This window comes from Osmerus eperlanus, unplaced genomic scaffold (assembly GCF_963692335.1).
Source record: "Osmerus eperlanus unplaced genomic scaffold, fOsmEpe2.1 SCAFFOLD_493, whole genome shotgun sequence".
In the NCBI taxonomy this organism is placed as follows: Eukaryota; Metazoa; Chordata; class Actinopteri; order Osmeriformes; family Osmeridae; genus Osmerus; species Osmerus eperlanus.
In genome coordinates this window covers 1-14,405 of record NW_026911696.1, presented here as the reverse complement: position 1 = coordinate 14,405, position 14,405 = coordinate 1, and the positions used below count along the sequence as shown (strand labels likewise).

The 14,405-nt window shown below is 49.3% G+C and overlaps 1 long non-coding RNA gene across 1 annotated transcript; it reads left to right on the top strand.

The window, feature by feature from the left end:
• The first annotated feature begins 7,769 nt into the window (after positions 1 to 7,769).
• On the top strand, positions 7,770 to 13,967 carry LOC134016469 (uncharacterized). Its single transcript, XR_009929526.1, has 3 exons — positions 7,770 to 7,936; positions 12,982 to 13,029; positions 13,408 to 13,967. It is a non-coding gene; the product is annotated as an uncharacterized LOC134016469 (long non-coding RNA).
• Positions 13,968 to 14,405: the final 438 nt, after the last annotated feature.

The following is a 14,405-nucleotide window of genomic DNA, read 5'->3' as shown; positions in this document are numbered from 1 at the left end:
GCGTTCCTGAGAGCCAGACGGTCAGCGGAGTTCGTCACGAAGGATGGAAGGAAGGTCTGAACGAGGAAAGGAAGGTGGAATTGAAGGAAGGTTTGAAACAAGGAAGGAAGGAAGGAAGCATTGAAGACAGGAAGGAAAGGAAGAAGGCTTGAAGGAGGGAAGGAGGGAAGATAGGAAGGACAGGAGGAAAGGACGATGGTACGGCTGGCTTGGTAGACAGTTTAGGCAGTTGTTCTTGCGTTGTCTTGTTATCAGATTTGGGATGCGATAGCTTTGGTCCTCCAACCACCAAGGCCTTGCAAACGCAACGACATGAAAACAACAGATATTTTACATTCAACAGACCGTACAGTAACCACAGACAGCGTGGGCCCAGGGATTCACTCAGCCAAGACTTGAGGCCTCTATTCCTGAGTCTTCACCCCCCCCCCCTAGACACCCTAAAACCTCCCCCCCACGCTACCTCACTCTCCTCCACCTCCCCACCGAACACTCACGAACATCACATCAACTCAACTGAAACACATCCATTCCCACAAGGATTTTAAGGACAAAGACTGATTAAAGATTGGAGATTCGAATCTCAGATGACCCCACACAAACAATTCCCCAACAAGAAGATTAAAACAGCAGCAAAAAAATCCTACAAAAAAAAACTAATAAAAAGCCACGTGTAAAATGCACAATACCCTCCGTCGCAAACAATAGCTCGTAATTTTCTCAAGCGGATGAAGTGCACGGTGTATGGAGGATGGACGGGGCGTGTCGTGGCGGGCGATCCTGAGAGCGGGGAGATGATGAGGCCCTTGCCTGGCTGCATGGTTGTGTGCAGCTCAGGCGTGGCTGATTAAACAGGCCCGTCAACAGTAGCCAGGCTCCTGCTGAGAGAGGCCGGCAGAGGCTGGGCCGCTTCACTGTAAACCACCGAGAGAATGCCTCCCACGGTCCTCCTCTCGTTTATCTTCCTCACACACACACACACACACACACAGATACCACACTCACACACACACAGATACAGGATAGAGGTGAAACAGCAACTACCAAGACAAAAAAATCCACGATTGATCTCTGTGTAAACGTGACGATGTTGAGAATGCAGGCTGGAGATGTCAGAGAGAGACCTACCAGAGAGATACAGGCTTTCAGAAGCCGGAGAGAGACCTACCAGAGAGATACAGGATTTCAGAAGCGAGAGAGAGACCTACCAGAGAGATACAGGCTTTCAGAAGCCGGAGAGAGACCTACCAGAGAGATACAGGCTTTCAGAAGCCAGAGAGAGACCTACTATGACAGAGATTACTATGACAGAGATACCCTCTACAAGACAACCATGAGAGAAAGCCCCAGTATGAGAGAGAGACACCAACGAGAGAGACATCAGTATGAGAGAAAGAGAGAGTAGCAAGAGAGGGACCAGCAGCAACTCCTCGACTCAAATTCGTGGAAGTGGTGTGTTTGATTATTCCGGAGGTGCCTTCCGAATGCTCTAATTTAGGGAGGGCTATGAGGGGGTCGGGGTGGGGTGTGTTGGGAGGGGCAAGGGGGAGCTTTAGGGATGAAAGGTGTAAATTGAGAGCTATTCTGGCTGCCTATCATCCTCACGTCGCACGTCTCTGTCAGAAGAAGCCCCTCTGCCCCTCTCCCTCCTTGACGTCTATGTTAAACAGCACGGCACCTTTGACAAATCCCTCCGCACGCAGGCTAACAGGGTGCACCATGGGAAATCACAGGTTTGTGTGTACGTGTCATACAAATCCATGACCACGTTGCTGCTGTTTGGATGTGTGTGTGCGTGCGTGCGTGTGTGTGGTCTCCAAAGGGGGGTAATTGGAGGGGGCAGGTTCCTCTTGTTCAGCCCTTGTCCCAGGGGGTGCAGTTAGGGTTGGCAGCATGCATGTACCCCCCCCCCCCCCCCCCCCGCCCTCCCCCCCCCCCCATCCCATCAGGCCTTCATGGTGATTGCATGACAACCAGGCAAGCCAGCACGTTTGGGACAGACAGAACTGCAAAGATGTAAATGTGAATATGACCTCTCTGGTTGTGACGCCCGTTACAATGGTCATAACATTTGTATCACGGTTGTTTTCGGTCTTGGATTCTATTGTGTCTTGGATTCTGTTTTTCATTTGTTATACTGTTGTTATCTCTTGCTGTTGACTTTTTTCGTGCTACACAGATCGAGATTTAAACCCAGGCAAGAGAGCATTTCTCGCGAGAGAGAGAGAGAGAGAGAGAGAGAGAGAGAGAGAGAGAGAGAGAGAGAGAGAGAGAGAGAGAGAGAGAGAGAGAGAGAGAGAGAGAGAGGCCACAGTTTTAGCAAACACAGTCTCTCATCCATAACATCAAACACAGGAGAAGCAGGGGAGAGGTAAGAAATAAGGACGGCTGTGTGAGTGTGTGTGTGTGTGTGTCTGTGTGTGTGTGTGTCTGTGTGTGTGTGTGTGAGTGTATGTGTGTGTGTGTGTGTGTGTGTGTGTGAGAGAGAGTGAATAGAAAGAGGGTTGGGTAAGATGGAGTATGCTGTGTGTTCGCACATCAGTTGGGTTTTGTTTGTCTAAAAGGGAGTATGGATGTACAGGCTGACAAACATGTAGAAACTTCTCTCTCTCTCACTCACACACACGTACAAACACACACACTCATACACACTCACACGCTGAAAGACTGGCAAACTGACTGACAGACAGACAGACAGGCAGGCAGGCAGGCAGGCAGGCAGGCAGGCAGGCAGGCAGGCAGGCAGGTAGGCAGGCAGGCAGGCAGGCAGGCACAACACAGCCCATTTTATTCCAAGACCTCCCACAGTTCTCCTTTGATTTATCTTGTGCAAACACACACAAACACACACACATATACAGGATAGAGGTGTAACACCAACAGATCATGCTGAAGTACCCAACTAGGATCCAGATTAACCAGGATTGTGCAAAACTGTCTAAAACAGGGCAGTTTCTTTGAGATTTCAGCCACGCATGAGAGATCAGAGAGGCTTGTTTGTTTTCTCTGCCACAAGGTGCAGAGATACACCTGAGATATAAGACTTGTGTCTTAACCTTTGCAGTTCATCCACAACCATCCTCACTCACCCGTTAAAAACATATTAGGCGGAGGGATCCGCTGTTCCACAACCATGCCTGAGTTCTGTAACTATGCCTGAGTTCTGGAACCATGCCTAAGTTCTGGAACTATGCCTGAGTTCTGGAACCATGCCTAAGTTCTGGAACTATGCCTGAGTTCTGGAACCATGCCTGAGTTCTGGAACTATGCCTGAGAACAGGTGAAAAAGACAGTGTGAGAGTGTAAAAAAACTATCAGATTTGTTGTTGTTTTTGTTACTTTTATTTTAAAGGGATTTTCTACAGAACACTTCCAATTCTCACACATCGAAACTATTTTAGATGTCACAGGTAACATAGGAATCCGCCCTTGTGTGAGTAACTTCATCTCACTTGTGTTTGAGTTTTGTTTTGCGTTGAACGGTCCTTCAAATAAAAACGCTTTATGCTGTGAATGTCATCGTCATTGTCGCTCTGTGTCTGAGCCGAGCGTGAACTTATTGTTCCTCGTCTTGATGTACATACCGCGGCCGTGTGACCAAGGGCATCTGTTTCATTCCTGTCAGGGAGAATTGATGAGTAGGGAGAGGAGGGGTGAGGGAGAGGAGGGGTGAGGGAGGGAGAGGAGGGGTGAGGGAGTGGCAGAAGGCAGCTTTGTTCAGGCTCTGTTGGCGCTGGTTCTGCTTGAATCAACTGAAAAGGTAAAGTATGTTGACTTCCTTCTCCTCCCAGTGAGTTAAAATCGACCGTCACAATCACATGAAGGTTTTTAGCTCAGTAATGAGTATGGACCCCATAGCTACTCCCCTCATCCTCAACTGGATCCCCTGAGGTGGGATGGTGGTCAGACTGGGGCACACAAGATGAGAGCGCATATCATGAAGCAGAGGACCTGGGTTTGAATCCGGCTCGGGCCATTTCCTGCATGTTCTTCCCTCTCTCTCTCTCTGCTTTCCTGCGTCTCTCTCTCTCTCTCCCTCTCCCTCTCTCTCTCTCTCTCTCTCTCTCAAACCCAGTGCGGGGGCGCGGGGGGCGTTGAACCCGCTGTTGTTCTTCCTGAGAACCTGGGCCGGGCGGGCTGCCTGGGTGGTTGCAGCGGCGGCCCTCTCTGAGGTAAACAAAGCCGTGAGCTTCCTGAGGTCTGTAACATCATTAATCTTCATCGTTTGATTGACAAACAGTGGCTCCCTCCCTCCCTAATGACAAACAGTGCCGGGTGTTTAAAGGTGCCAAACCCAAAGGTGTGTCTGCGGGAAAGGGATCTGCCTTCACAACAACACCACACGGTACAGCTGCTCTCCTGCTGCTTCAAGCTGGTTGTTCGGTTCTACTGGTTGTTCGGTTCTACTGGTGTTTCGGTTCCATCGCTTGTCTGCTGCTTGTTTGGTTCCAATGGCAATTGGGTTCCGCCGGTTGTTCCAGTTCTAACGGTGGTTTGGTTCCAATGGCTGTCGGGTTCTATTTGTTTGGTTCTGCCGTTTTGTGGGGGGTTTCTACTGGCTGTCTGGTTCTGATGGCTGTCGGGTTCTGATGGTCCCATTTCAACACACACCCGCCTCCACAGACACATCCTTTATGCCCCACACAGACATCTGCCCATCTGTGCTCACCGACACACACACACACACACGCAGATAGATAGAAGACAAAAAGACAGGGTGGGTGGGGGGGGGGGGGGGGGTGAAGAGGAGAGGCAGAACAGGAGAGAAGGAACAGGAGAGGAATAGAAGCAAAGAGGCTTGGAGGTGAACACAGGTTCCCACGGGGAACACACACAGTTTAGACGTTTAGCGAGCCTGAGAGGAGGTGGAGGAGGTAGATAGTGGTGTGTGTGTGTGTGAGTGTGTGTGTGTGTGTATGTTGAGGCAGACCACAGATCCTCTCCTCCCCTCATCCACCTGCCACCCAGCATTACTGCTTCTCTAGAGACACACACCAGGGTACAGTTCGCACAGACCAGCCCAGATCCAAGGATTACTCTCTTTTAAACACTGTCTGTCTTCCATCTCTCCCTCCCTCCCTCCCTCCCTCCCTCCCTCCCTCCCTCCTCCTCTCTCCCTCCCTGCCTCTCTCCCTCCCTGCCTCCCCCCCTTCCCTCCCTCCCTGCCTCCCTCCCTCCCTCCCTCCCTCCCTGGCTCCCTCCCTCCCTGCCTCCCTCCCTCCCTCCCTGCCTCCCTGCCTCTCTCCCTCCCTGCCTCCCTCCCTCCCTCCCTGCCTCCCTCCCTCCCTGCCTCCCTGCCTCTCTCCCTCCCTGCCTCCCTCCCTCCCTGCCTCCCTCCCTCCCTGCCTCTCTCCCTCCCTGCCTCCCTCCCTGCCTGCCTGCCTCCCTCCCTCCCTCCCTGCCTCCCTCCCTGGCTTCCTCCCTCCCTGCCTCCCTGCCTCTCTCCCTCCCTGCCTCTCTCCCTCCCTGCCTCCCTCCTCCACTTGTTTGCTGCTTTCCTCTTCTTGACCTGCAGCCAGTTACTTATGGATGGTAATGAATTCCTCACTAACATCAAAATGTGTTTGTTTGTGTTTGTCGGATTTGGTCTGTTTCACTGTAAACAGTGTGAGCAGATGAGGCAGAATCAAGAGATGAACTGTCATCTAAATGTTTAAGCTGTGTGTGTGTGTGTGTGTGGTAAAGAGAGAGGTGATGGATAACGTTTGTGCATTTGTGTGTGCTTGTCAGTTTTTGTGTCCCTGTGCATGTGTGTGTGTGTGTGTGTGTGTGTGTGTGTGTGTGTGTGTGCTGTGGAGCTTCCTAATGAAGGGGATGAACAGGATCATTCCATGTAACTCTTGGCTTATCATCTGTCTAACGATGGATAACGTGAATGCTAAGAAAGGTTGGTGGTTTATGGGGTAGCCAGCACAGGTAAGGTTCCACCAGGTCAGACTGTGTCGAAGACAGAACACTTTAAGCCACAGATGACTCCTGTATGGCACGTCTGGACACTAACGGCTTTGTGTGAACCCTCACATCACGCACTTACATTTCCGTCCGTAGCACTGACTCAAAATGCGAGAAAAGCTCAACTTTTGGGGCGCACACGGCCAATCGGAGCACAGATTGTTTCAGACCTCCTGAACAGTAGTCTGGAGATATGTGGCACAGAAATGCGGTGAGCGCCCGGCCAGAGTGGACAGGTCTGTAAACACACGCAGTGAGAGAAAACCGGGCCTCGCGTCTGTGTTCTGTACACTGACAGACGAGAATCATGCCTCCACGCTCTCTGTTCCATAGAAGCCTGTCTGATTCCGAGCCCCTATGAAAAAAACACGATCTGTTCTGAAGCTGATGTGAAGCTAAAGCATGTTGTTTTTACATGAAGTGTGGGTGGGCCTAGCGCAACGCTCCTCGCCACCTGATTGGACGAGCCGCCAGCTACCGTGGACTGCGTAAGCCTATACATCCTCACGACTGTAAACAGCGTGTCATCGTGGAATGGAATCAGAGTGAGGTTCTAGAACAACTCTGGTGTCATGAGATCATAATTGTGATAGGAGGATATTAGTCCCAGGTTGGAATGAAGCAGTCCATTGACTAAGTCGTTGTTTTGATGGGATTTCATGTTGGTTCCTGTTTATTAGGATTATGTCGTCGGCAGATTGGTGGGAACTTGGAAACCAATATGTCTTCCTTCTCACTCAGTCTCTTTCTCTCTCTGTGTGTGTGTGTGTGTGGTATATAGAGCCCCAATCAGAGGCAAAACAAACACATGAAAGACTTGCTACTCTGTGTGTCTAATGATAGTTTTGGAGGAGCAAGACGGAAGGATGGTTAATGTGCCGTTTGGGACCTGCTCTGCTCTGATGAGTTTGTGTGGGTGTGTGTGTGAGGGTGTAAATGTGTGTGTGTGTGTGAGTCTGCCAGTGTGTTGGGGTGTGAATGTGTGTGTGTGTCCTGTTCTGCTTTCCTGACTGATACACAATGCCTTCATTTATACGAAGAGCTGATGTGTGATTCTTTCACATCTGCCTATTAACACCTCGAAAGAACAGCAATCTGACGAGACATAACACTGTCACAACAATGGGTGTTTCACATCAGTCATGTCCAGCTGCATTTATCACCCCATTTCATGTTCGTGACAGAGTATGTTACATAGTTTGATTGGAAAAATCCTGTCAAATTTGCCTAAAACGCCTAAATAAAGCATACCCAAAGTGAATTGAAAGTTGTTCTTGAACAATTTGGAGAACATGCATAGTTGTGGTCTATTTTGAAAGGTGACAATCAGTTTTTTCATTTCCGCCTAAATTTTGTTTTGCATACAGATGCCTGCAGATGCCTTTAGGTGGGAGGTATTAGCTGGAAGACCCAATAGGACCACAGCAAGAAGCCTTACCTAATCCAAGTCAAAAGTCGAATATAATACCACAATAAATGAACATTTTACACGTTTTTCTAAGGGTATGTCAAGGCGTTTTCTTTAAGTGCCCTTTGGGGACACCAAAAGGACCCTTGGTAAACCATGGTAAAATTCTTAGGATAAAAAGGTATTACTTTTCATAATTGTTGTCTTTAATGAAATGTGGTACTTTCAGCTATCATATCCCATATCCAAATCCCCCATTACTATTGCTGACACAGAGCAACTGAAGCATAAACACATTTGAGTGCTTTGTCTGATTCACGCAGAAAAAGGCCTGCTTCCGTGAGCCATTTTGCGCGAGGACTTTTAAATTGAAAAGTTCCAACGCTACCCGTAAACCTGTATATTGTGGTATTAAGAATGTAATTGGCTATATGGTCACAGAGTTCATTTGTGAAACAATTGAAGCCAAGTGTTTGAACCCAGACAGAGCTGATGGGGGCGGAACGCACACGGATAGTTTGGACCTTTGGGAATCTAACCACCAGACCATTTTTGTTGGGATGTTTACCTTGTTAGGTGAGTAATTTCTGTTCCTTTCACTTTGTTGACAGTTCGGTCGGACAAATACGTTGATTGTACCTGCTGTTGCGATTCGATCTTGAAATGGCTTACATCGTAAGCGTTTGGCGTTTGGGGCGGGGATGCGATTTCCGACCCACCAGTGGACCGTGCAACGCTAAGAGGTCAGACATGGAACGGCTGTGTCATCGGTATCATCGGTCTTCCATAACGATAGTTATCTGTCATGTGCTTCTAGGACACAGGCTGTTTCCATCCTGGCTATCATTCTGTTTTTACTATTTTTACAATTGTTTACTAATTCTACAGTTTCTACGATTACGATATTACTATTTCTAGTAATACTATTTATACTAGTACTGTTTCTACTGTTCCTTTAGGCTTCCGGGGAGCCAGTTGTGTGTTGTCTGGGAGGGATCTGCTGCTGAAGAAGGAGCAGCTATTAGTGTGTGTTAGTCCTAATCCACCTGGCTGAGGCCAGGAGGGGGAGTCAGGAGAGGAGAGAGGAGGGAGGGAGGGAGGTGAGAGAGGAGGGAGGGAGGGAGGTAGGAGAGAGGAGGGAGGGAGGGAGGTAGGAGAGAGGAGGGAGGGAGGTAGGAGAGGAGGGAGGAGGGAGGGAGGGAGGTAGGAGAGGAGGGAGGAGGGAGGGAGGAGAGGAGAGAGGAGGGAGGCCAGGAGGAGGGAGACAGGAGAAGAGAGAGGAGGGAGGCCAGGAGGAGGGAGACAGGAGAAGAGAGAGGAGGGAGGCGAGACTACAGTGTGGAGGATGTAATAAACCCCCCTTCTGACAGAAAGAACATTCTGGAGCCGCACCTTGAGGGTCAGCAGGGCTGATTGGAAAGGGGAGAGAGAGATAGAGATAGAGATAGAGATAGAGAGAGAGAGAGAGAGAGAGAGAGAGAGAGAGATAAAGACAGGAAGGAGGGGAAAACCCGAAAGAAGAGGGTGAAGTTGGCTGCGTTTTTGTTTCAGCAAGGGGTGCAGAGAGAGGAGGGGGGATTGGTTGCTAAGTAACGGTGGTGTCTGGTGTAAGGGGGAGGAGAGGGGGGAAGGAAGGGGGGAGACAGGTTAATCCGCTCTGCACAGCCAATTACCGGCACCACGCCCTCGCCCTGATCCCTCCCCCAACACTGCCCTCCCCCCCCCTACAGACCTCACAACATCTTTCACCCTTTCTTACCTCCCTCACAATCCCTCTCACTCTCACCCCTTACTTCCGACTGTCAGCTTTTACCTACCTCAAACTCTTAATCCCCTCCCATCTCTACCTCTCTATCTCTATCTCCATCTCTACCTCTCTATCTCTATCTCCATCTTTATCTCCCAAACACACAGAACACAATTCAACTCTCTCTGGTCGGAACCGTGGAACTTCAGAATGGAACTTTAGAACCTATGGAAGGGTGTAAATAGATGTTTGGGAGGCTCGAATGAGATCAGCCATTGTGATGCAACATTCCTATGGTAGCAGAGGATCACATGACAGCTGCATCCTTATCGAGACCGAGCAGATGATTTGGTTGTGACATAGCCTAGCCACTGGTTATGTGGTCCCAGCCTGAGTACATGTGTGTGTTAGTGTGTGTGTGTACGTGTGTGTTCGCTTGTGTGTTTGCGTGTGTGTGTGTGGGTGTGTGCGCGTGCGCGAGGAGAGGAATCTTCACTAACCACGACTGTGTCTGTCAACTTTAGCGGTTGCCATGGCGACCCTAAGACCCCCCCCCCCCCCTCTCCCCCACCCCCCACCCCCAACACTTCCCATCACAGACAGTTTGCTCAACCGCCCCCGGCAGACAAACTGCAAATCCCACAATGCCTCCGACACCACACCCTTGACCCAACCCCATCCCACCCAGGTGCGCTTGTTGGCGGCTCCCCCTCCTCCCGTCGGCCCCTCCCTCCCTCCCTCCACCACTGCCCCACCAGCCTCTGTGGCAGTGCCAGACCACGGGGCAAGTCCCAGCGGCGCCCAGGGTTAGGACGCAGAACACACACGGGCAGGGAGAGATCAGGTGTTGACACAGCAGGCCTCGACTCAGTCACATGAAAGCAGTTCAAGGTGTCTTTGAATCATCCACTCATTTTTCAGCCGGATTTTTTTTTTTCGAGACCGATTCAATCATTTGCAACGGTGGGTGAATGAGATGACAGGTAGCTGGACTAAATGAAACATGCCTGTCTGATTGGGTGGTGTTTTCCATGTCAAACGCAGTTGGATGGTGTGTGTGTGTCTCTGGGGAAGGGTGGGTGGCTGTAAAGCAGACCCCCCATGCTGCTTGGCTAAGAGGCTGTGAGTCTGGCCATTGGGCCCCAATTAGAGCTGCTGTTCCTGGGGTGAGTGCCCTCCCTGGAGGCCTTGCCCTGGAGACCCTCCCTGGAGCTGGGAAGAGGGATTAAGAGCCTTACTGGAGAGAAGACAATGCACCAATCCTTTGCTCTTTTTTTTTTTGTTTGTGTGAAAGAATGTTTGTGCGTGTGTGTGTTTGGGGGGAGGAGTGTGTGGAATGAGCAGTACGTGTCTGTGTGTGTAGGGTGTGTGTGTGTGTGTGTGTGGGGGGGGGCTATTGGAGAGGGGTATTGTGTCTCTGGTATGCACTAATGTTTTGTGTTTAATTACATAGTGTTCCTGAACGTGTGTAGGACAGCTTTGGGCCTGCTTTACCTGTTGACGTGTGTGTGTGTGTGTGCCTTCTGGCTCAGACGTGTCCACCTAGACAGTCACTAAGGTGTGTGTGTGTGGTCCGACACAACACCTAAACAGGAAAAGTGGGTCTTTGTCCAAACAGAGGTCGGTCACAGTCAGTGTTCTAACCCCACCCCTCTCTGCCGCCCAGACTTCCCTGAGCCCTAACCCCACCCCTCTCTGCCGCCCAGACTTCCCTGAGCCCCAACCCCACCCCTCTCTGCTGCCCAGACTTCCCTGAGCCCCAACCCCACCCCTCTCTGCCGCCCAGACTTCCCTGAGCCCTAACCCCACCCCTCTCTGCCGCCCGTGTGGTTTCCTCTGGGTCCTGGAGGCTGCCGGGCCTGCTGCTCCCTCATTAAACAGGACGGCTCTGTTGTGATTGGCTGGCTGTGTTCGGGGACAGCCAGCTCCTCAGCGCTGGGTCTAATTTGGGCCAATTTGGCAAACCTGAGCTTTGAGGATGAGAGGTAACTCAGCCAGCTAGCCAGTCAGCCAGCTAGCCAGTCAGCCAGCTAGCCAGTCAGCCAGCTAGCCAGTCAATCAGTCAGCCAGTCAGTCAGTCAGTCCATCAGTCAGTCAGTCCATCAGTCAGCCAGTCAGCCAGCCAGTCAGTCAGTCAATAGTCAGTTAGTCAGTCAACCAATCCTTCAGCAAGTCATCCATCCAACATTCCATCCATCCATCCCTCCATCCATCCCTCCTTTCATCCCTCCCTCCCTCCCTCCATCCATCCATCAGCAGTCTGCAGTGCTTGTTACAGTGAGAGAGCGAGCAGTGCTTGTTACAGTGAGAGAGCGAGCAGTGCTTGTTACAGAGAGAGAGCGAGCAGTGCTTGTTACAGTGAGAGAGCGGCCCCAGCACACAGCTCCTCTGCTCGTTATCCTCTGACAGCACAGGGGAGGAAAAACACACCCCAGAGGTAGGCCCGTAAACCCGCTGGAATGCAGCGCGCCAGCCAATCAGGTTGGGGGAGACGAAGCCACAGGGGAGGGGGAGGGGCTGGCAGCGAATAATGAGGCTAATGCAACCAATTACAAATAGGCTGACCGCGCTTGCTGACACACACATATGTATTCGTATACACACACACACACACTGACATACATACATAAATGTATATACAGACACACACACACACATGCATTCACACTTATACACAACAACACATGCATGTGCACACCAACATACACACCTACACACACACAAAATACCTACTTAGAGAACCACAGGAAAATGCTTCTGTGCTCTGAGTTGAGTGTGTGTGTCTCTGCTTCTGGTTGGTGTGTGTGTGTGTGTGTGTGTGTAAGCACTTCTACAGAGGATTACAGCAGTTGTGTTACCATTAAGTGTAAGGTGAGATTCTGCAAGGTTGCAACTTCTCTTTGGATGAAGCGGGGGATGATTGACTTAAATGATGGATACAAAGACAGACAGACAGACAGACACACACACACACACACACACACACACACACACACACACACACACAGACACAAACACATATTCATGCTGCAGTGCTGTGGAGTATGACCCGGGCATTTCCAGTGTGAACGAGTAGCCCGGTGTGAGGAAGGAAGGATATAAAGTAATCAAACATCACGTTCTATCTTTTATATTTATAACACATTTCTATGGAAATCCAGCTCATTATTCTATAAAAAACACTAAGAAACTAACCAACAAAACTATTTAAATTAACTTTTGATTATATTATTATTGCAGATTATAGATTACTTTACAGGAGATATGCAATAAAACTACTACTTTTAGGTAGTTGGGTATAATCGTTAGCACTATAAATGTAAATAGACATATTGTAACATTTTGACATCAGTTTAATCCTTTAATACAATTTTAATTACCGAGAATTTAGCACATTATTTAGGATGAAAATGTTGAAGGAAAAGTTATTCTGTCTGTGTCTAAGAGGGAGCTAAGAAAGAAAGAGCTTGTGTACTTCAATAATAGGCCTCTCTGTCTCTCTCTCGCTCTCTCACACACACACAGACACACACACAGAACCCCTTCATCCCTGCAGTGTTTTCGTGGGCAAAGGTCTCATTATGTGTTGTCCATTAAACCAAATCCAGAATAATTGAATGAGAAATTCTCCGTAATCCACTGGGGTGCGTTCCACTCTCTCTCTCTCTCTCCCTCTCTCTCTCTCTCTCTCTCCCATCGTTCCCCGACACCTCGGCGCGTTTAGAGAACCCGCTTCATCAACACCGTCACATCACAGCCAACTGATCCTACACCTTATTTAACCATTAGCTCATCACTTCTGGGTGTCGGGCTAAATCGTTGTTGGAGTACGGAGACTTAGGGAACTATTTTCACCTTGCTGCATCTGCTACAGCTTTCAGATCTAACTCTTCAGCAGGTGGTCTCAACACAAGCGGACTCTGTAAGTATTTCATGAATTATTTTATGTTCATATGTATTTATACAGAGAGGTGGAGAGGAGCTATGAAATGTTTAAGTAAACCTGCCCAACAGTGACACTTTATTTTAGACTGGAAATAGTTGAACTGGAAATCATTAAAAATATTTTTACGATCTGCATACAGTAGTTACAGTTATTATTCAATTGGCAACCAATTACTAGTTATAAGGCTGTTACTCAATTAGATATCATTATAATATTACTAGTCCGAGGATAAAAAAAAAACACGTTTCTTTATAATGTGACTGTTAACATCAATCGATGTAGAGTTATTTTTTATAATTAATTTTGTTGTGTTATTTAATTAATGTAATTGTGGTTATATTTACCACAACACAGTAACCCCGTGGTGCAGCCCAGTCCAGGAGGGGGGAGTGCAGAGATACACAATCTGGATGAAGCATCTCCAAAATCGTTATGTCTCCATCTCCATGACAATGGTCTCTAAACCCACACACTGTCAACACATTAGTCACTTTATGATTCATCTGGGATGTTGTTGTTGTTGTCCTAAGAGGCATCGAAGAAGATGTGTGTGTGTAACTGCGTGTGTGTGTGTGTACCTGTGTGTGTGAGTGTGTGTGTGTGTGTACCTGTGTGTGTGTGTGTGCCTGTGTGTACGTGTGTTTCCACTTCCCCTCTCATTAGTTGCAGCCCTCAGCAGAAGTATTATCTCCCTGAGACAATACTTCATCAGTGCATTAGTCATAATTGACAGCATTAGTGGCCATGCCCCCTGGCTCCCCATAGCAGTGCTCTCCACAGCGCTAATCCTAACCTTCCTCTGTGCTGCCAGTGGCAGTAGACCTAGCCTAGCCTAGCCTAGCCACAGTACAGTCCCAGCCCAGTTTAGCTCAGTCCAGCGCTACCTAGTCCTGCCCCAGCCTAGCTCAGTCCCAGCCCAGTTTAGCTCAGTCCAGCGCTACCTAGTCCTGCCCCAGCCTAGCTCAGTCCCAGCCCAGTTTAGCTCAGTCCAGCGCTACCTAGTCCTGCCCCAGCCTAGCTCAGTCCCAGCCCAGTTTAGCTCAGTCCAGCGCTACCTAGTCCTGCCCCAGCCTAGCTCAGTCCCAGCCCAGCCAATCTGAGACACAGGCCTACTGAGAAACTTAGAAAAACCGTGAAGGAGCCAGTTAATGTTGCAGTTGATCGTGGTTTACCATGTTTTTTTTCGATTCCTTTGCAGTTGCACATATTTTGACACGCCACCTAAATCAAAACACACAACATCCAAAACTCTCCAAGACGATCTCAGAACCACTGCACAGTTTTTTTTGTTGCTTGATTTATCATGATCACAAAGAAATATCAACAATCCCAGCTGTCATAGCTGTGGTAGC